At 55.4% G+C, this 21,073-nt stretch overlaps 1 protein-coding gene across 5 annotated transcripts in view; it reads right to left on the bottom strand.

The window, feature by feature from the left end:
- Positions 1-18,486, bottom strand: part of PAK6 (p21 (RAC1) activated kinase 6) — a 39,562-nt gene extending 21,076 nt beyond the window's left edge. The window contains exons 1-3 of one of the 5 annotated variants that reach the window (XM_061430759.1): positions 17,743-18,486; positions 16,920-16,998; positions 7,117-7,234 (exon numbers count right to left, since the gene is read on the bottom strand). The gene's annotated coding sequence lies outside the window, so the exon portion shown is untranslated. Of the gene's footprint in view, positions 1-7,116; positions 7,235-7,366; positions 7,478-7,720; positions 7,812-16,919; positions 16,999-17,510; positions 17,674-17,742 lie in introns of those variants that run through there. The other 4 variants (XM_061430760.1, XM_061430761.1, XM_061430762.1 and 1 more) reach the window with 4 other exon arrangements.
- Positions 18,487-21,073: the final 2,587 nt, after the last annotated feature.

Below are 21,073 nucleotides of genomic sequence, written 5' to 3'. Positions count from 1 at the left end.
ATTCATATCATATCCCCAAACTAACTGGCTCTAAATGTGAAAGGTAAAATAATAAAGTGATGGTAGGGGGTTGGAGGGGGAAACCTATAGTCTGGCCATCCCCTGCCCTAGGTCTGCTGTGAGTGACTATGGGGGCCTCTCCTGGAGGCCCTGACCTGCTGGGGCCCAAACCTGTCCCTACCCATGGGTCCCAAGGACAAATTAAACCTCCAAGGTTTTCTTTGTCCAAAGCAGGCCTAGGTTAGCAATAGTAATTTCTTTCTAAAGATTTCACAAGGATTTTTGTAAAGATTTTACAAAGATTAATTTGTAAATGCAGTATGAACACAATGACTGTCTGAAGGGAAATGTAGCAAAATATTCATTATCATTGCGTTTGACTGGTGGGGCCCCAGGTGATTTCCTCCTACTCCATCTTTGTACTCTTCTGAATTTTCCGTAAAGACAATGGGCTGCTTTTTAAATCGCTTCAGTCATGTCCAACTCTGTGCGACCATAGATGGCAGCCCACCAGGCGCCCCCATCTCTGGGAATCTCCAGGCAAGAACACTGGAATGGGTTGCCATTTCCTTCTCCAATGCATGAAAGTGAAAAGTCAAGGTGATGTTGCTCAGTCGTGTCCGACTCTTAGCGACCTCATGGACTGCAGCCTACCGTGCTCCTCCGTCCATGGGATTTTCCAGGCAAGAGTACTGGAGTGGGGTGCCATTGCCTTCTCCAAAAGAAAACAACATATTTTTAAATAAAGAAGAGTGATCCCTAAGGACTGAGTTCCTAAGAGATAAGCACCCACTTAAGTCTCTGATGCGGCCAGGTCACTGGGTATCAATCACCTGAGTGCCTCTCTCCAGTTCTGTGTCCTAGACACACACACGAATGCCCAGACAGGGGCCCTCCCTTGCCATTCCTAGGTCTCCATCTTCCACGCAGTTTCCCACCTTCTGACAAGCCCAGGAGTCCCTGGGCTGAGGGAGGGCGGGTGCTGAGTCAGCCTTGAGGTTAAATCAAACCAGGCCACGCCCACGTTTAAAACTGTCACCCAGCAGCTCCAGCGCTTTGAGTCCACACCCCAGTGGAAGAGCTCTCCTTAAAGAAGATACTCTGGAGGGGGATGCAGGAAGAAGGGTACTGTCCCCTCAGAGAGCCAGTCCCGGCCTTGCCTCCTGCCCAGCCTGACAGAAACTATATGGGCTTCAGTGGCGGAAGAAAGTGGGCAGAGGCAGGGCGCCCGCTCTGGTTCAGGGTGAACTCCGCTGCCCCGGCCCCTCCCTTCTGGTCTGACACCTCGCCAGACCAGGGGAGGGAGGGGTTAGGAGTCTTCCTTAGGCTGGGGTGCGTTTCTAGCCCGAGGAATGCTTTGCACATTCCTCTTCTGAATGGCCAAGGAAGTCACCATCCAGCCAGCAGGCTGGCCCATGACTGGGTGGGAGAAGAATGACCATCGCCAGAGAGGGGAGGGAAGGGGAGGGGAAGGGAGAGGAGGGGAGAGCCCTGCCCCAACCAGTCTGAGAAGGAAGCTCTGGGCACAGCTCCTGAGGCGGCTGCTCCCTCCAGTGCGAGCTGAGCCTGGCACTTGGGGAGCCGGTCAGCTCCTGGCAGAGCCTTCTGGAGGAAGAGCTGCCACACCCAGTAACACTGAGGGTGGAGTTGGTGGGAGAGTTCAGGGAGCCACAGGCCCGGGGTCACTGAGGGGTGGGACTCTCATGTCAGAGGAGCAGGAGACTCCAGAGAGAAAGGGAAGTAACTTTTCTTGAACACCTACTATATGTTAGGCACTTTCCAAGCACCAACTAATTGAATCCTCACAACAACCCTGGGAGGCAGGCATTATTATTATCATCTGCAAATCCAGATGGGGTTCAGGGAGGCTGAATAACTTGCCCAGGGTCCCAGAACCAGGAAATGACCGAGTTGGGGTTTGAACCCAGATCTGATTCCCAAGTCCTGCTCCATCCACCATGCCCACCCGGAAGGACTCGGGCTGTTGTTAGTCTCCTTCCCAGAGGTCTCTGTGAACAGGAAGGGGCCTGCACAGCCTGTGTAGAAGGGGGTGGGCCAGGGCCCGCTTCCTCAACCAAGATTGCTGGGTTCTTTCCTGTTCTGATCTGTGAGTCAGAGGCCAAGGGAGATGGGTGCTGTCCTGACTTGTAAGCTGACCCTTACTTTGGAACCAGGATTTGTTTTTGTTTTGCTTTGCAATGGTGGCGGTGCGGGTGTTCTAAAGAGCTCGCCTTGGCAGCTGTGATGCAGGGCCTGGCACATGCGAAAAGACTGCAGAAATAGCAGGAGAGTATTTTCTCCAGCACAGGTCACGTCCCCTCAGTAGGGTCTCAGCCTAAAGTCAGGCAACTGGCAAGCCTGGCTCAAGGAGGGTGGGCAGAGCTTTGTGGCTGATACTAGGGTTCTATGGTGACGGGTGTGAGGGGAGGTCGGGTGGTGGAGCCCCCGGACTAGGGGCTGTGGCTCAGCTGGTCCGGGGTCCATAACAGGGACGGCAGACAGCTGCACTGGGTGGGTCACTCTCTCAAGCTGCTCTTCCTCTGAGTGAGGAGACATCCGTCTGCCAGGCCTGGGGTGCCAGCACCACCAACCCACCAACCCAAGGCAGAGCCACGAAGGCATGAGTCTGCGCTTAAACCACAAAGCAGAGCACAGGCTTCCCAGTGAGCACTGCCATTTGAGGCAGACCCTGGGGAGTGAAACTGCCCGCTCCAGATGTGCTCCAAGACTGCCTTCCTGCCAGAAGTCCTCTTGGGATGTAACTCTGGGGCCCGTCTAGAGCCAGTGTCAACTGTTTTCTTAACCCTTGGTCTCTGCTTTTCACCAGAAGAGCTGGTGTCCAATGTGGCTGCCTCACCCCCAGACCTGGCTTCCAGTGGGCTCTGGTTGTTCCCATATGTTGAATTCTTTTCAAGGAAAGGACACTACCCCCACCGAAGGGATTCACAAGAGCACACTACAGGCTGGGAAGGTGCTTTCCAGAAAGCGAGCCTGAAGGAGTTTGCAGCCACTCGTAGGGAACAGGATTTGGTTGTCCATATAAGCTTTGGGATGTTGTAAGCTCTCTGTTAGGATGAGGCTGGTGGGATTCCCCTCCACCTACAGACCACTGGGAAAAGAGATGGCAACTGCCCCCGGGGCCCCACTCCCTCCGAGGGCTAGGGAATGAGAGTGGGGTGCACACTTAGACCCCGTGAGGGAGGCCTGGGGCTGGTTTTGTCAGGGCTGTGTGCTGGCTCAGCGTGGACCAGGGTGTGCAGTCCCTAAGTTCTGCTTGTGATCCTGACCCCTCTTCCATTCTAGGACTCAGCATTTCTGGAGGTGATAGGGGAATGGATTTATTCACCTCTGCCAGCTTCTCTAGGTACAGTGAGGCGAGAAACACCATCTGTCCCAGTTGGAGGGGCCGTTTGGGGTATTTTTAGTAATCATCCCTCAGGGAGTGCCTGGTGTAAGCACCAGGCTCTGGGCTGAGCATTTCACACACAGAATCCTCGCCACAAGCCCGTGAGATGGGCCTATTATTGTACCCATTCTGCAGATGAGGAAGCCCTTGCTCAGAGATTGATCTGCCCCAGTGAAGCAGCCAAGAAGGGAAAGATCTCTGTCAATTGGACCCAGACCCTGATGTGAATGCAGCTGCAGTCAGCTGTCACCTCCTACCACCCCACCCGTGTCATTCTCAGAGTCACGCAAGAGGCTCTGTGACCTGGAGGAGAGGTAAGGCCCTGAGTCCTAGAGCATGTACAAAGGCGCCCCACTGCTGCCTCCGTCCAGCCACAGAAGGGCCTACGGGGGACCTTGTTACCTCCAGAGCTGGGCCCTTCACCCTGAGGTCTGCTGCCCGGCCTCTTCATCATGCTCTGTGGGAACTGTCACCCCCCCCAACCCTTCCATGACAAGGAATGTGCCTCACCAGCCCCCTGGTTGAGAATACCCTGGACAGAAGCCAGTCTTTCACTGGAGTATTCTCACCCGTCAGCAAGATTATTCTCAAAATTTTATAAAATTGTATTATTCGTTCATTTATTCAATAAATTTCATTTGTTGGGCATCTGCTCTGCTCAAGGCTCTGGGGATCGTGGTGAACAAAACAGAATCCTTGCTCTTGTGCGTTTAGCTGGCTTTTCCAAATAGATGTTGCTAGTCCCCTGACCTGCACGGCCTGCCTGTAGGACTTGCTGGGGTCTGGCTTCCCCTGAGCCCCTGCCTCATTTTCCATCCCTTGGTGGCATTCTCTGTAGGAGCTTGCCCACACTCTGCTGACCTGTGCCAATGCATTCAGTGATGGGGATGTCCCCCTTCCTAAGGCCCCTGCCCTCTGTCCCCTCAGAGCTCGTCGTCCTTCGTGTAGGGCTGAGCTCTGTCCCCCCTCAGCTTACCAGGAGTCTGGGCCTCAAACTTCCCTCTGCATGTGACAAGAGAGGTGGCACCCCAGCACCCTTTCTGGTCCCTAGAAATGTACCAGGCAAAGGGCCTGAAGACAATTTCATTTGCTCTTCTGCCCAATTGTCCCCTGCAGTGTAGGTGAGTCCTAGACGCAGGCTGTGCCCCTTACTGCCCCTGCGCACAGGCTCTGAAAGATCTGCCCAGGGCGCTGTGCAGAAATGTGGACAGAGCATCCCCAGGATACAAAGCAGTACTCTGAGGTTCTTCTGCCCCACCAGAGTGGCCCAGAGAGAAGCCCAGTGTGCAGGACAGACGGCCTGTGCACAGAATGCGCCAGAATGTCTGGGTTCCCCACCCCTGGCATCCTACCCACACTACAGGTCTTAGTGAATCCCCAAGGGAAAGATAATGGGGCTGCTGTTGAAAAGAATATGATAATAAGTCTCATTCAATCACTTGTGTCAACACTCCAGCTAAATGAGAGGCCGAAGAGTCAGGCTGGTCAGCCAGGGAAGGTCAATATTGACTCAGGCCTGCCTCCTGGGCCCGGCTCCAGCCTGCAAGTGCCGTGTTGCGGTCCAGCCACAGCTCAAGCCAGAGCAGCCATCTGACCTCTGTTCACATACTTAGAATCTCAACCGCTTCCGCAGTCGGCAGTGCTGGGATTTCCTGGGCACAGGATTGTCTCCAAGGGCAGAGGGAAGCATGGCAGGGCTGCAGGCCTGGCCCCTCTTTGCTGTTCGATTTTCATCAGCTTCCACATAGACAGAGAGGCCCAAATCGTCATCACAAGCCTAGTGTGATGCCTCGCCCAAAGAACCTCCAGAGTCCCCTAGTCACAAAAAGACTGTTTTTACAGTTATTGTTTTAACTTTATCTCTATGTTGCTCCCTTCCTCACTCCAAGTTCACAAAACTGCAGTGAGATGGGCCAAACCTGTTGACTGAGTATATTTTTTAGGACGACCGGTGACCAAGGAGAGGAAGGCAGAGCCGAGAAAGGGAATCTACACATACACGTGTATTACATGCCCAGCACGTGTCAGACACTGTGATCATGACAGTGACGATTTTACAAGGTAGATTTTAAAAGCTAAGTCTACAGGTGGAGAAACTGAGGCTTAGAGGGAAGTCATTGTCTGAGATGGTGAGTGTGCAGCTAGGATTCAAGCCCAACTCCCAAGCTCTTCCACGATGCCTGATACACCCGGAAAAGCCAACTGACCTGCCCCAGATCACACAGCTCCTCTAGGCAGAGGTAGGACCAGAAGCCTCAAGCCAGAGTCTCTCTCTGGCCCAGTCTGCACTGGTGGTAACAGCATGTCCAGAGTCACCTATGAACAGGTGAAGCCCTGCAAGGCTTCACAGAGCATGCTGTTGTTTCTGCCTCCAAAGCCAATTCCCTTCCAGAAATGCCCCTGCCCAGGGGCGCCTCACTACCCACCCTCCACAGACCCTTGGCCTTGACTCTATTCCCACTGCTTGGCTCTAACATCCTCCACAGTCTCTTGCCACACAGCCAGACCATTCTTCAAGTTCTCCAAGAGAGGGCTCAGGTGGCTTAACCTTTTCCAAAACTGGAGGCAAGGCAGGTAGGCTCCTGCTGGGGCTGTCCTCCTGTATCAATTATTATTGTCACTTCACCAGCTGCCTTGTGAGGAAGACATGATCACCCCCATGTTATAGATAACTACATTAAAGTTAGGAGAGAAACAAAGTAACTTGCCTAAGGAATCAAAGGCAAGTCAGACTTTGAACCCAGCTCTTTCTGAGTTCCAAATGCTGTGCCCGCCACTGCAGTCCTACATATGACCGGGAAGAGCTCACAGCAGAACTCACACCATGGGCTTCCCTGGTGGTCCAGTGGCTGGGAATCCACCTTGCAATGCAGGAGACACAGGTTCAATCCCTGATCTGGGAAGACCCCGCATGTCACAGAGAAACTAAGCCCATGTGTCACAACTACTAAACCCATATTCTAGAGCCCTCAAGCCATAACTACTTAAGCCCACACCCCCTTGAGCCTGTGCTTCGACAAGAGAAGCCACCGCAGTGAGAAACCCGCACACCACGATGAAGGGTAGCCCCTGCTTTCTGTAAGTAGAAAAAGCCTGAGTGCAGCAACAAAGTCAACAAATAAATAAATATATCTTTAAAAAAAAAAAAACCACACACACCAGAATGAGGCAAGGTAGAGAAAATGCAGCCTACACACTGGAAATCTTCATGTCTTGGCCCTTGGTGTCCTCAGCGGCATCTCCCTCCCAATTGGAATCCACTCACTGGGTGTGGGTGAAGTTGGAGAGATTTTAGCAGGTTGGAGAGCTGGGGAGTGATCTGGCAGGCTGGGATATGCGGACAAGCACCTCTGGCTGGGGCTCTTTCCTGACCTACTCAGCCCAAAGGCTGGGCCTGCTTCACTCCTCCTGTTTGGGAACCTCTTTCCCAAACAAGAATTCAGTGCACTGGCCTTGGTGACATTGCCTCTCCCCAGACAGGCATCAGCCCTGGGCCAGGAACAAGGGCGGGCCATTTGAAGCCCTGTGCCTGCTGCGGGTGCAGGCGGTTGAAGTAACAATGCACGCCCACTAAGGACTGGGAGGGACCACTGCCTAACAGTACCGAAAACGAGCCAGCACAGGAGGGCCACCTGCCTGCCCACTGTCCCAGCCTCTGCCTCCCGCAGATCCCGAGAAGTCCCCTGGACACCCTTCCGGGGCTCACTCACCTCTGGGCCGCCTTCCCGGCCTCTTCTTTCTCCCAACTCCTCACTCTTTAGAGGGCAGAGCTTTCAGGCACCGAGGAAGGGGAAGGCCTGACACCTTCCAGGGCCAGTCCTCCGAGGCCTGGGTGTAAACAGATCAGAAATTCATTGTGACCGAGGTAGTAAGTATCCCCGCGGATTTTGCGACTGGCCGGAATTCAAAGGCTTCGGAACCGCCCCCCATCCCCCTCTGCCCGGCCTCCGACTGAGCCACCTTCTCAGGTGCGAGGGCAGGCGGCGGGCTCCCCGCGGAGCGCACGGGGACGGGGGGCGGTAGGCTCAGCGCTCCCTCTGGCCGCCTAGCTCCGACCCAGCGCGGCCGCCGGCCCCGCCTCGCCAGCACTAGCGAGGCGCTCTCTGGACGAAGCCCGCCCCCGCCAGCCTGGGCGCGAGCGCCGGGCGCACAAGCGGAGGGAGGTCGGCTCCCGGCGCAGCCGAGTCCCCTCTGCCCGCGCCGGCGGCCCCGCACTTCGGGGAAGGAAAACCCGGGGACCCGAAGCCTCGCGCGCGGGGAGGCCGGTCCCCGCCCCGGCGGGGCTCACAGCCCCTTGGCGGTCAGGACACCCACCTGCCGAGCGGGAAGCCCCCAGAGCTCTCCGAAAGGCCGCGGCAGTCCGGCCCACCCTCCGCCGGGAGGCGCCGGGAACGACGAGGAGAGGCCGGGCTTACATGTTTGTGCCGCGCCGGCTTCACCTGCCCGGAGTTTGATTTCGGGGTGTGGCCTCAGGTAGGACGCGGCGAACGCAGAGCCCGGGAGAAGTCGCCGAGGCGTGCAGGGGCAGCGGCCAGGGGGCCTCTTCTCCCGAGGAGCGCCCTTCTGCTCAACGCATTTTCCCTGGCTGCTCGGCTCCAGCGGCGGCCAGCCCTTTGCCTTCCTGTACTGGTCCCGGCCGCTGCCTACCGTGACCTATACATTTCCCTTCGGACCCTGGGCTGCCGCGTAGAGGACCGACCTGGACTGTCCACCGAGCGCCTCTCTGTAATTAACTCCCTGATTTGCATTGAAGACGCACGCCCAGGCGGCGTGTACCCACCCCCCACCCGCACACCGTGGAGCGCCCTGAAACCTGCCACCTTGGCCTGTCCTGTCCCATCGGGACAAGGTCCCACGACTGCCTTGGGGTAGCCCCCTTGTGTGGGCAGGAAAGCGGAAATTATAGAGATCCCAATGCCTTTGTCAGATCTTGCTCAGTTTTGAGAACCCTCTGGTCTCAGGATTGTAGGGAACCTCTGTGGAAAGAAGGCTTCCGGGAGCCCTGGATCCCCACCCCACCCCCAGCCCCACCCCCGCCAAACAGAGGAGAAGATATGGTTCTAGAGCCAGTATCTCCTAGTTGTCCCCAGCAGTGCCCTGGCGGAGGGTTAGGATGGCTATCCCAAGTGGCTCACTCTGGGCTGCCCTTTGCCCTGCCCCTGGATTGGAGGATGGTTTGTCCTGTGTTTATATGTGTGGGAGAAGGGCAGGGGCCATCTGTCTCTTCCCTAAACAAGGAAGTGAGAAGACTCCTGCTGTCCTTGGGTCCAGAGAGAGGGCTGTGTCCAACTGAATATCCAGGGGATTCTAGCTTAGAAATTCAGTATATCTGGACCCCAGATGGCTGCCCCCCAAAGCAGTGGCAGGCACTGGGGACAATGCAGGGATTTTCATCACTTTGAGCACCTCAAAATTTATCATTGAGGTCACTGTTGCCATGTACAGTTTTGCTCACTGATTCTTCAGACATCGTGCAATTTATGAATAAAGAATCTGCATTTTAGGCTCAGTTGCTATGCACAGTTTATTGTAGGCTCCCACCAAACACAGCTGAGATGGCCAGTGGGAATTCATCACTCCAAACAGGCCTGCACCCTGTCTGGCTGCATGTCCGTCCTTAGCCTCCCTGGGGAAGGCATGGTGATGCCAGGTGGACAGGCTGGCTATGGGAAGCTGGTTGTGCTGGGTGGGAGAAGGAGGGAGAGGGGAAAATGGTTGTTGAGGATTTGAAATGAAGCAGGAACCAAAGCTAGAATGAAATGCATTACACCATTGAACCTAGAATCGACACCCTAAATTATTTTTTTAATTGACACACATGAATTATTTTCTTTTAATTAAAATACCTTATATACCAAAACCACAGTTCTAAGCAGGACTTTTGAACTGTTAAGCTACACTAAAGTGTGAACATTATAGTATTATCAGAAATGAACTGGTATTTAATTTGGTTGGATCCAGGCTTGGGTATCCCAGAAAGGCTACAAGCCAAGTCCCATCCTTACCCCATAGGGAGAAAGTCTAGGGAAACTTGGGGGGCCTCTCATCTTTGAGATCTTTGGGGCCTTAAGAGAGACAGGACTCCTACTTAAGTAAGACTGACTGAGAAAGTAATGAATCCCCCATCTCTGGAGGTATTCAAGAAGCAGATAAAATCTGTCAGATGTGCTAGAGTAAAGGTTCCCATAGTGAATACCAGACTAGACTAGGGGGCCTCTTGGGCCCATCATAGCTCCACATTTCTGCGCTTCCAGGTGGGGTACAGATGGGTCTTCTGCGGTGGGTTGGATGACCCTCTGCTTATCTGGATGGCTGGGAGGTACAGAATGGATCCTGAGTGAGTAACTTCTGTGTGCGACTCTCTCCACTTCCCCATCTTCCTCTCATCCACTCCCAACTCAGCCCTGCCCAGGAGGAGGAGGCAGAATAACAGTGCCGGAAGTGGCGGGGACAGTCTAGGGACAGCTTCTTCTCCAGCATCTACAAGCCTCCTTCTGGCCTATTGCCAGGTTGCCACCCCAAGCACAGGGAGAGGGCCCAGGCACACCCTCCTTTGAAGAGCCTTGGCAGCTGGCATAGGCCTTCTGGTCGAGGGAGTTGTCCATGTACTGCCATTCCACAGATTGGGCAGGAGTGCTGGACTAGGGCACTGAAAGCTGGCATTTCCCCATGGGCTGTGGTTCTCAGAGCCCTACCAGCTCTGGGGCACTGGTCAACCAGCCTGGTCTGGGAGGGTGTCAGGGAGGGCACATGGGCAGGGCAGGCACTCCCTGGCTCTCAGCCTGTGGCTGTCGGGGCCTGTTGAAACATCTGAGCTGAGAGCCCGGGTTAGGGCCAAGGAGGAGAGATACAGATCAACTTGTGGTTTGGAAACACAAACACATTATCTTTCCCGGGCACCTTTCTGCTCCGTGACTCGAAAAGCTTCCTCAGGGTCCTTTCTCTGGGTGACTGCCCTTCTCTAATAATAATGCCTACCGATTATTGAATGCTTCTGATGGGCCAGGCCCCATGCTAAGCTATTTACATATATCATCACTCAAGTCTTCACAACAACCCTGAGACAGAAGGACTGTACTGTTGTTATTCTCATTTTATGGATGAGGAAACAGATGAGGCCCAGACTGGTTAAGCAGCTGGCTCAGGGTCTTGTAGTTACTGAGTGGTGGAGCCAGAATTTCAACCCAAGAGTATCTGTCCCCAGTCCATTCTTATAACTCAGTACTGCTCAGAGTTCTCTGGTTGGAGACTGTCAGATATGATTGACCATGCGGGGTCAGGTCCATGGCAGCAGTCGGTTGGAGAGGCACTGGTAATTTGCCTCTTGGTGCTGGCCCTGACTACCACCCAGGAAGGGCAAGTCATGTGACACAGAGAAGTGTGTGGGGTAATCTCTCCTCCATTTCTGGTGAGGGGATGAGGAACCCCACATGGTCCTGGGTACGAGGGGCAGAGAGGGCCTCAGTTTCTGCCATCTCTTACTGAGTCATGAGCCAGCACTCTGCTTGAAATCCCTGCATCAAGCCATCTGTCCTTCACAGACCCAGAATGTGCCAGGTACCCTCAGGCCACATGGGGAGGTGGGGCCTTGCACCTGCTTGCTACCTGGCTGGAGAAATCCCTTGGGGCCGGCCTCTAGGAGGAGTAGCAGCCCATTCACCCTGAGCCCCTAGTCTGAGGAGAGGAGGCATTCTTTGGAGAAGATCTCTTCCTCCCCTTCTCTTGTAGGCTGCCTACGCCTGTCCCTTCCTGCTCTTGGGGTGGTCTGGATCAGTGCCCCTCACCTTGATAAAACTATCCATCTCTCTCCTGATGGACCTGGGAGGCAACCTCTGAGGGTTTGGGAGAATGAATTGAGAAAGCTGAGGTTGCCAAACCCTTGGGGTCTTCAGGCAGGAGGGAGGTTGAATCTAGCCACAGAGACCATGAGTTCCGACAGGATCGGAGCCCTTCTGCCTTTCTAGACTTCCAGCTTGTCTCAGCATTAGTTTCTTGATGTGTATAAGGGGGGAGAGGGTTCCCTTCTTAGGGGGATTCCCTGATGGCTCAGTGGGTAAAGAATATGCTTGCAATGCAGGAGACACAGGAGACATGGGTTTGATCCCTAGGTCCGGAAGACCCCCTGAAGTAGGAAATGGCCACCCACTCCAGTATTCTTGCCTGGGAAATGCCATGGACAGAGAACTCTGGAGGCCTACAGTCCATAGGGGAGCAAAGAGTCTGACATAGCTGAGCAACTGAGCATGCATACATGTACCCTTTTTCCTCGGGAAGATGGTAGAATAATGAGGTCTAGAGCATTGGGGTACAGGGGCCTCAAAGGACCAGCATCCCCAAACAGGGTGAGAGTTCTTGGCTCTTGGCCCTCACAGCTGCTGAAGGGTCCAAGGAGAAAACACCCCTCCCACACATCATGTATGCACAAGCTGCCACTGGGAGCAATGGAGCCCAGTTTAGTGCACCACCAGGGCAGAATCCCAGGGTTCTTCCAGGAGACCTAGATACTAAATCGCTCCAAATCCCAGAGAGAGAACCCCAGCCCCATCTGGCAGCACCACCGGGGCCCAGTTAGGTTTGGGGAAAGTCCATAGGACTCCCCTGCCTGGTCACTGCCACTCTGCACCTCAGCTGAAGGAAATGACCACACCCTGCCTTTCCTCAAGCATGCATCTGTACTGGGCTTCCTTTGCCAACTAGAATACATAGGCCCATCTTCTCTAAATGAAAGTTGACACTGAGGCTGAGCTTCCTGAAAGTCCCAAAGGGACCTGGTGACCTGGACGAATCACCCAGATGCAGGGGCCACTGTCCACCCACCTCAAGGGGCTGGAGCAGGGTCAGGGTAGACTGCAGCACCCTTCCTGGGTACATGGGGGCATGAGCTACCCTGGAGCGGGTGGCACCAGAAAGAGCCACCTCTGTGCTAAGGACACTCATTTTAGAGACATGATGAATTCCTTTAATATCTTCTCACTATGATCACTTTGCAGCCCCTGCTCTTAATGGGCTCCAAAGTTCCATCCAAATGTCTGTTGTTGGCAGTTTAGTTCTCTAGCTGGCATTTTTGCTGGCAGAACTAACAGCTGGAAGCTTCCTGAATGGAAACCCTTCATTGTCATTTCCTCTCTCCCAGGAACCTCCAGGAGCTGCCCCCAGTCTAAGGTCAGGGCAGGGTTCTGATGGGCACCCATGTCCTGGAGCCAAGGGCCTGACTTTCAGGAAGGACAAGTGAGTTGGAGCAGCAGAAGGCTTGTGCTCCAAGTAGGTATGAACTCCGGCCAGATCCAGGGAAGGAAAGAGTGAGGAAGCATGATGTTGGCTGCCTAAGCCACATCTACAACCTTCTGGGGGACACCTTAGCTCTAAATGCACGAAGGTCACAGACTCTGGCCCATGTGGCCTCTTGGGAGCATTAACCATCTTGCTATAAAGCTTGTGGCACTCCACCTTCTGCATCCGCCTTGGGTCAGTGTGAGAACATGACTTGCCACTTGGCTGGGCTGGGCTATGCTTAGAGGGTGCTAGGATGGGGTGTGCGCAGACAGCTACCATCATCTGTTCTCAGGGTGTTTCATTCTTTAGTCTCCGGACCACACCTCAACCGCCCTGGGAGGGCCTGTGGGACCTTTATGTGAACACTGACATGAAGGGTCCTGGTGTGCACTGCACTACCCGCCTCTCCTCCCAGCGGTTCTTGCTAAGAGACAGCTCCACCTCCTGTCTGACCAACCTCTCCTCTATAGGAGGCCTGCATGCTTGTTAACTCCTGGCCTTGCATTCATGTCCCTGGGTCTGAGATCTCCACCTTTCCTGATCCCTGACATACCATCTCCCAGAAAAACCCACTATCGTGGGATATAAAAGCCAGCTTGGGCCTGGTGTCAGGGAGACAAATGACAGATGACAGGCCGCCTGCTCCTGGAATCTGACCTTTGATGGTGGACGCTTAAATTCCTGCCCAGGGTCATGGCATATAACTGGGGAAAAGACCACCTGAGGCAGAGGATCTCCTGTGTGCCTCCCGGTCACAGAGTCAGCTCCAGAATCTCTTTCCTTCCTAGATGCTATCACCATTACCCTGTCCTTTGGCTTCAGACATTAACAGGCTTATGTTCAAAATAGAAAATGCTTCCTGGGACAAGTAGAGCTGAGTCTATCTATTTACAAATTAGCTGAATCTGTTTATCAGAGAGTGGCTTGGTCCAAGGAGGGGTTCAAGCCTGTCTCCTTGTGGGGAGCTGGCGAAAGAGCACGGGCTGAGCTGGGGCTCCAGGTCAAGTAAGAAGTAGGGGCTGGGGAAGTGCAGGGCCCAACCCTGTTAGGGCAGGATGCACAGAGGAGCAAGGGAACCTGTCCGGCCTCCTACTGTGTCAGGCTGGTTGCCTCTCCCAACCATTGAGTTACCTGGCAGCTCTCATCTGGCCCTGCTTGGGGGCGCCTTTACCGATGCTCCTAATGGAAAGGCTGGGACCCCCAGGCCCGAAACTGACTCTGCTGCCAGTCAGTTCTGTGATCTCAGGACCCTGCTTTCCTTCTCTGGGTTCTGTTTCACTCTGTGAAATGATAAGGGCTACGTTACACAGTTTTGGGGCTTCCCTTTGGCTTGATGCTCTATAGCGATCCATCCAGGGTGGCCAGCTCCTATCTGGGGCAGCCCTTCCCTCCTCTGCACTCCTGCCCACTGGCCTGGGATTGTGCTCTGCATGCACAGCTGGTCCCTGTCTCTCTGCACCCTCTGGGTCTTCTTGCACAACTCCCTAGGGAACCTCATTCGAAGCCGAAAGGAAATGGAGGTTGGAGGCGCCAGGCCAGGACTGAACCAGAGAACTAGTCCTCCCGGTTTTAAGGTTTTAACCCTGCCACAGCAGCAGCACTCAGGGGCGGGGTGGCGAGCAGGCAGTGGGGGCCTTGAGCAAGGTGACTGGTTCCTTGCTATTTGCCCTGCGGTGGGTGAGCGGGCTGGGCTCCTGCTGCATGGGATTCAGAGACCAGAATTGGGAACCAGCAGACCTGAGCTTCCTGGTCAGGCTTCTCTGAGCACGTGGAGCCCCTCCCCGTCCCCAGTCCTGGGCAGCCTGAGTGTGCAAGAGAACACAGCCTTGCCTCCCTCCCCACTGCCCATTAGCCAGAGGCCTGAGGCCCCCCAAGTCTTGGTGAACTTGGGAAAACCAGAGCCAAGCAGAAAGGTGTCAGCATCGCTGACCAAGCACTTCAAGGGTGAAAGGTCACCACAGAGAGCCCATGGGTGTACAAAAAGCCATCATTGTCCCTCTGTAAAGTCTCTGCCCTGCGTGGTGAGTCGTGATGAGGTTTTATAGAAAATGCTGGCCAGCGTGAGTGTCCCTTTGTTGGGGTGGGTATGTTGTCATGGAGCTGTAAGGGAACCTGTCCCCTGCCCCACCCCTTCCTGTGCTAACTACCCCCAGGGTATGAAAATCCATCCTGTTCAGCTTTCCTCTCCCCTGTCTGTTGAAGGGCTGTAAGCTCCCCAGGGCAAGGGTTCTGTCCTGCTCACTCTTCAGCACTCCCATCCCTCACCCTGTCCTGCCACCAGAGTTGGCTCCCTGCAGTCAGGCCATCTCTCCTCACTGCCTGTGAGCCAGTGAGCCAGCACAAGGGGCCAGTGGCCATCCTCCAGTGCCGCCTACAGCCCACACCTCATCCAGAAAAGACAAGTCCCCTCCTTTATCCCACCCCTCACACCTCTCACCTTAGCTCCTCATGGGCCCTCGGACTGAGCTTGGAAAGGGCAGCTTCCAGGACCAGTGGGCCTGTTAATCCCAGACAGGAGGGCCAGCCCGCCTTGAGGAAGTCAGAGCTCTTCCGGATTCCGAAGCTTCCATTTTCCATGATCTAGTCCAACCTGTCGGCTAGTTCTTTTAGGGACAGGCTGCAGAGGGCCCGTTATGAGGTTTGCTAGCAAGCTTCGCACCAGCTGAGTCTCCTTCCCACTCAGGTGTGGGGGGCATCCAGCAGGAAGGACTCTGCTTCCGGCCACAGGTCAGCTTCCCCCAAGTCCTTCTGGCCTTCTGAACCCAGGACAGAGTGCACAGAGGACCTCTGGGGCCATTTGGGTGAGCAGTGTGGTCTCTCAGGGTCTGTGCCTCCTCCCTGTCCGGGCCTCCCACCCAGCCCAGCCAGCTACCACCCTGCTGGCCTGCTGTTTATCTGGTGCTCCCCAGCTGCTGCCTCTCTGCCCCTAGCCAGACACCAGATGCTGCTCAGCTCTGCATACATAGGGCACTGCCAGGCGTGGAGTGGCCTTTTCCCAGGCAGTGGGAATACCCCTCAGATGGTAATGCCACAGCTAGTAAAGACTCCCTTTTTCCTTGCCCTGGAACCAGGTATGGGGATTAAATGAGTGGGAGACACTTGTGTTCATCCTGACTCTGGTCCCTTGAGCTCCTCCAGGATAGGAGCATTTCTGGTCATTTTGGGGGATTCTGTGCAGAGTGGGTTTGCCCTGGCTGGAGGCCGCTGACCTGACTGCACCTCTCCCTGTGCCTGGCATGTTCCAGATTGCTCAGCTCACCAAGAATGTCTGTCCTTGGGGGACTGAAAGGTCCATGCAGCCCCCATCTTTCTCCCTTGTAGCCACTGCAGGGTGCACAGAGCTTTCCACCCAAATCAGGGGCTCCCAGGCCTGCTCCTGGGGCCAACTCCTCTTCACAAGGCACCCTGGTCACCAGGGCTCCCAGGTTTGTCACTCCTGAGCTGCAAAGAGGACCCCTTGCTTAGCCCAGAGGCCTTATTCTTGGCTAAGTGAGCTTCTGTGAGGCTGAGTCCCAGGCCCACCAGGCCTGGGGACCATGCAGTCCAGAGCTCATCCTCGACTTCAGAAACCTGGTTCCCACCAAAATCACTTAAGGAGAGACCCGAAGCAGGACCCTCCGACCTTGGTGTGTGATATCAGGGAAAAAGCAAACTACACCATATGAGCCTTGCTTCTTGCGGGGTGGGGTGGGGGCGGGATGTAGGGGGTCCCTAGTGCTTTATAAACTGGAGCTCAATGGGCCTGGTGTCCCTAAAGCTCTGACTAGGTCATTAACCCTGGGGCCTGCTCTCAGCCCAGCAGTCCCCTGAACTGGGCTGATGCCAAGTTTCAGAGTCAGAATCTGTGCCAAGTCAAGCTCAGCATGAGGGTGTGACTTGGATCCCAGGCCCCAGTGGATGCTCCATAAATATTTGTGGGATGAACACATGAGGGGAGTGTCCCAGAGGTGGTGGGGCCTCCCGGAGGGGCGTCCTGATGGCAGTGCGTGCACCACCCAGCAGGAAGGGGAGGTGAAGGCAGGAGCAGCGGAAACAAGCATTTCTCTCTCTGGCTGGGGAGCCAGAGGCCAGCTTGGACAGGGTTGCTTCCAAATCCATCTTGGAAGGGGGGCAGATGGGGTGGGGTGTGGGCGTGGGGCTCCTGAGCCCAGAAACCCACAACTGCCGCTCCTGTTCCAGATGGTGGGCAACCTGAACACCTCGGTACCCCCACCCTGCCCGGGAGCCGCAGGGACCTTACCTGAGCTGTCCTTGGCAGCTGGGCCCCGAGCTCCCCACTGCAGGCCTCCACTTGTCTCTAGCTCAGGAAGCGGCACTCCCTTCAGGAAAAGAAAAAGAAAACCTCAGTGCTTTTCTCACTCAGCTGCTTCTCCCGAAGGCTCCTGGTTGGTGTCGTCCTGCCTCTGTGGGCACACAGCCTCCTCCCTCCCGGCGGCTTACTCACCGGTGTGCTTGTGAGGCTGCCAGCTGTGTGGGGGAAGCGGGGGGCCCACGCCCCTCGGCCTGACACACACCGGAGCGTGCCGTGTGGGGTCGAGGGCCCGAGGGGCTGGCCCTCTGGGTCCTGAGTATGGGGGACCGGAGCCCTGGGCAACATCTTCCCCAGGGATGTCCCCAAACGAGCTCGGTGGGAGACACACTGGAGAGGGATGAATTCCTGTAGGAAGCTGAGTGCCCAGGGCTGCCAGAAGACGGGGCAGCCCAAGCGCTGTCCGGCACTCTGGGGGGTTGGTTTCCAACCTTGGCCCACTCCCTACCCTGGCATCCTGTGTGTCTCTGTCCCGTGGACTCAGTGGGTCCTGGGCCCATCTGAGCTGGAACTGCGCCTCACCTGCTCAGGCCGGGTGCCTGGCATCCTTTTCAACAGCACCCATCTTGGGCAGGCCCAGTATCGGTCAGGGTGAATGGATGCTGGATCCCCCGCCCCCAACTCTCACTGGCCCCCCGTGGTCTGCTCTCACACATTTGCTCCTCTCTCTCGCGCGCTCTCTCTCTCTCTCTCTCTCACACACACACACACACACACACACACACGTGGAGCCACACCCAGCAGAGCCACCTACCTTCCCCAGGCCAGCCTAAGCCAATCCAGCCTTGATCTCCAAGTGCCACTCTGACCCTAGGAGCCACTCATTTATAGAAATATCTCGTAGGAGGTGTGTTCAAAGCCGGGCAGGAGGACTCCGGTCGGCTGGACCAGACTCCCCTTCTCTCCCGACACCTCCAGAGGATAGGCCGCCTCATCACCTTATCTGCTATTGCACTTTGCTGACTGACGTCTCTCCCGGGCACCTCGGGCCCCCACGGCATCTTCCATATCCTTAGGGGGTGGCGGCAGGCTTGTGGCAGGTCCCATCTTCCGTGGAGCCCCAGGTAGGGAGGGGAGAGCTGGAAGGGGCGGGACCCAGGTGCAGCTCCAAGTTGCCAGCTCCCAAAATAATCAGATGCAAAAGGGAAGGAAGAAATCTCCAGGCCAGTGGGTGACTCAGTGCCCGTGGGCCGGCTTAGTCACCTGGATAGCTGCTCCTGGCTCCCAGCACCTCAGGCTGGGAGCGATGCCCTGCCCCCTGCAGCCGGCAGCAGCAGGCTGTCAAAGGGAGTGCGGCCACGGAGCCCCAGCTGGCCCAGGGCTCCCGGCAGGCGGGCACCGGTTTCCTCCCCAGCCGCCTGTCCCTCCTCCACCGAGCACCCCGGCTCACTTTGGGATTTCTCCATTAAATCCTCAGGCAGCGACCTGCTCGTTTGGGGCTCCGAGCTGCTCCAACGTTGCTTGGCAATTTTGATATCGTCGGGGGTTGCCATGGGGAGGAGGGTGATGTCATTGACACAAAAAAAACCCACTGAATTTACAAATCAGCTGGGGCTGGAGCTATTTATAAAAACACGTTTTTCCCTGCCTTCCTTTACTGAGGGGGAGGCGGGGGGAAGGGCTGCCTGTGCTCTCAGGGCGAGCCTCCCCCCTGCAGCCCTGGACCTCCCGGGCTCCCCGCCCCCAGGGCTGCAAGACCTGGCTGCCGGGCCACAGCTGGCTGAGCCCCGCTTTTGGGGTCTCGGTTGGTTTTGCTGTGAAGAGTGAGAAAGCGGCACATAGAGGGTGCTGGGCAGCATGGGCATCAGCTTCAGGGCTTGGCAGGGACCCTTTGTTTCCCAGCCCCTGATCTGAAGTATCGGCCTTTGCAAGTGGGTGCTTGAGCTCCCCTGGGGCCAGGGAGAGCTCAGCCTTGCACAGTGCCCTCCGGGTCCCCGAATCCATCCATCCCCTCACTGGTTCTTTATCTTCTCCCAGTGCCCAAGCCCAATCTCGGCCCCCTGCTCCTCTCTCCCATACTCGCCCACGGTCCTGTTGGAAAACCATCCTATCCGTGGTTTTGACCATCAACCTGGAAATGCTCACTCCAGAGCCCAAGTCACAGCTGCCAACACGGGCACCACCTTCACCAGCCAGTTCCCACCCCAGTGCCCACTGCTGCTGATGGCCAGATGGAAACCCACCATTCCCCTCGATGCTTCCCCACCCCCGCCCCTTACATCCAAGGTGGCACTAGGCTGCTCATGTTATTTTTGAAAACTCCTTCATGAATTTTCTTCCATAAATAAACAGCGTGGTGTTTGGTTAAAAGCCCAGGTTCCGAGCTTTCTGTCCCGAGTTCACATCCCAGCTTTACCGTTCATCAGCTGAGTGAATTTTGGCATGTTATATAACCACCTGGACCTTGATTTCCTCGTCTGTAAAATGGGGATGATTTCACCTGCCTACAGGGTTGTGGGAAATAAGTGAACAAAGCTCCTGGCCCAGGAACTGCTCACCCTGAGAGCTCAGAAAACATGAATGTTCTCAGCTTTCCGCTTCATGACTGGGCTGTTTGGGGCTCACTCTTATCCACCCACCAAACAGCGGCAGATTAATCTATAGAACGATGACCTCAGTCACCTCCTGAGTGACGGTCTCAGGCTGCGCACATAGACATTTTGATTGAGCTGTGCAGTATGGGACCACGTGGCCTGTTTAGTCATAAAAATTCAATTAGGGTTTCTAATTACTAGTCATCTTGAGCAGAAAAGGGATTTTTTTGGACAGCCATCAGGTAACTAGCTCCCAGCACTGATGAGAAATCTGGAGAATCAAGTCCGGGACAGAAGCCAGGCAGTACAGAGGTCTTTAGGCATCAGACCTGACTCTGCAGATTCCATGCCTCCCCCACCTGGATGGAAGGTGCTCCCACCACGTGCTCCACCTGGTGTGCCTCTGGTCTGGTGGAGCAGAGGGTAGCCTTGTCAAGGGTTCCCATTACCCACATGAGGCGGGAAAGAAGATTAGGGTGGAGGCGCTGAAGGAAACTGTATGTGCGTGAATGCTCAGCTACTCAGTTGTGTCCGACTCTCTGCAACCCCATGGACTGTAGCCCACCAGGCTCCTCTGGGATTCTCCAGGAAAGAATACTGGAGCGGGCTGGCATTTTCTCCTCCAGGGAGTCTTCCTGACCCAGGGATCAAACCCACATCTCCTGTGGCTCCTGCATTGGCAGGTGGATTCTTTACCACTGAGCTACCTGGGAAGCCCCAAAGGAAAGGGTGCTGGAGTTCAGAAACCAGTCAAGGGTCACCATGGGTCTTGGCCACTTTCGCTCATCCTTCCAAATTCCTGAGAGTGATAATCAGACATTGTTGATTCTGTCTTCAGGGACTTCGGGAAGCTGACACCTGCACAAAGTAGAACTCATTCATTCCTCTACGTAATGTTGCATGGATTCTTTTTTTTTTTTTTTGACAGGGTTTCTTGATTTGGTGAGAATTGCTGCCAACTGAGACCCCTTTCCTCACAGGTTGTAGAAAAGGGGAAATCTGTCAGCCATTGGAAGAAACCCTTCAAAGGCTTGGCTGCCTCTTGTAGGGGGCAGCCGGACAGATGCCTGCATTCTTGGGCCATTGCTTGGGTGCTCTGCACCCTTCGTCACCCCAGCGGGTCACCTCTGCTGATCCCAGCAGGCTGAGCTCTCGGGGGCAGGAACCTCAGCATGGTGCCCGGCACACAGTAGATGCTCATACATACTTGGTTGAGTGAATGAAAGCATGAGGAGGTTCTTTGCTCTGCTACTGCTAAGTCGCTTCAGTCGTGTCCAACTCTGTGTGACTCCATAGATGGCAGCCCACAAAGGCTCCCCCGTCCCTGGGATTCTCCAGGCAAGAAAACTGGAGTGGGTTGCCATTTCCTTCTCCAGTGCATGAAAGTGGAAAGTGAAAGTGAAGTCGCTCAGTTGTGTCCGACTCTTGTGGACTGCAACCCACCAGGCTCCTCCGTCCATGGGATTTTCCAGGCAAGAGTACTGGAGTGGGGTGCCATTGCCTTCTCTGTGCTCTGGCCCCCCGTATACTTGGAACACAGTGAGTCATGGA

Source organism: Bos javanicus, chromosome 10 (genome assembly GCF_032452875.1).
Source record: "Bos javanicus breed banteng chromosome 10, ARS-OSU_banteng_1.0, whole genome shotgun sequence".
In the NCBI taxonomy this organism is placed as follows: domain Eukaryota; kingdom Metazoa; phylum Chordata; class Mammalia; order Artiodactyla; family Bovidae; genus Bos; species Bos javanicus.
This window is presented reverse-complemented; position numbering and strand designations above follow the sequence as displayed.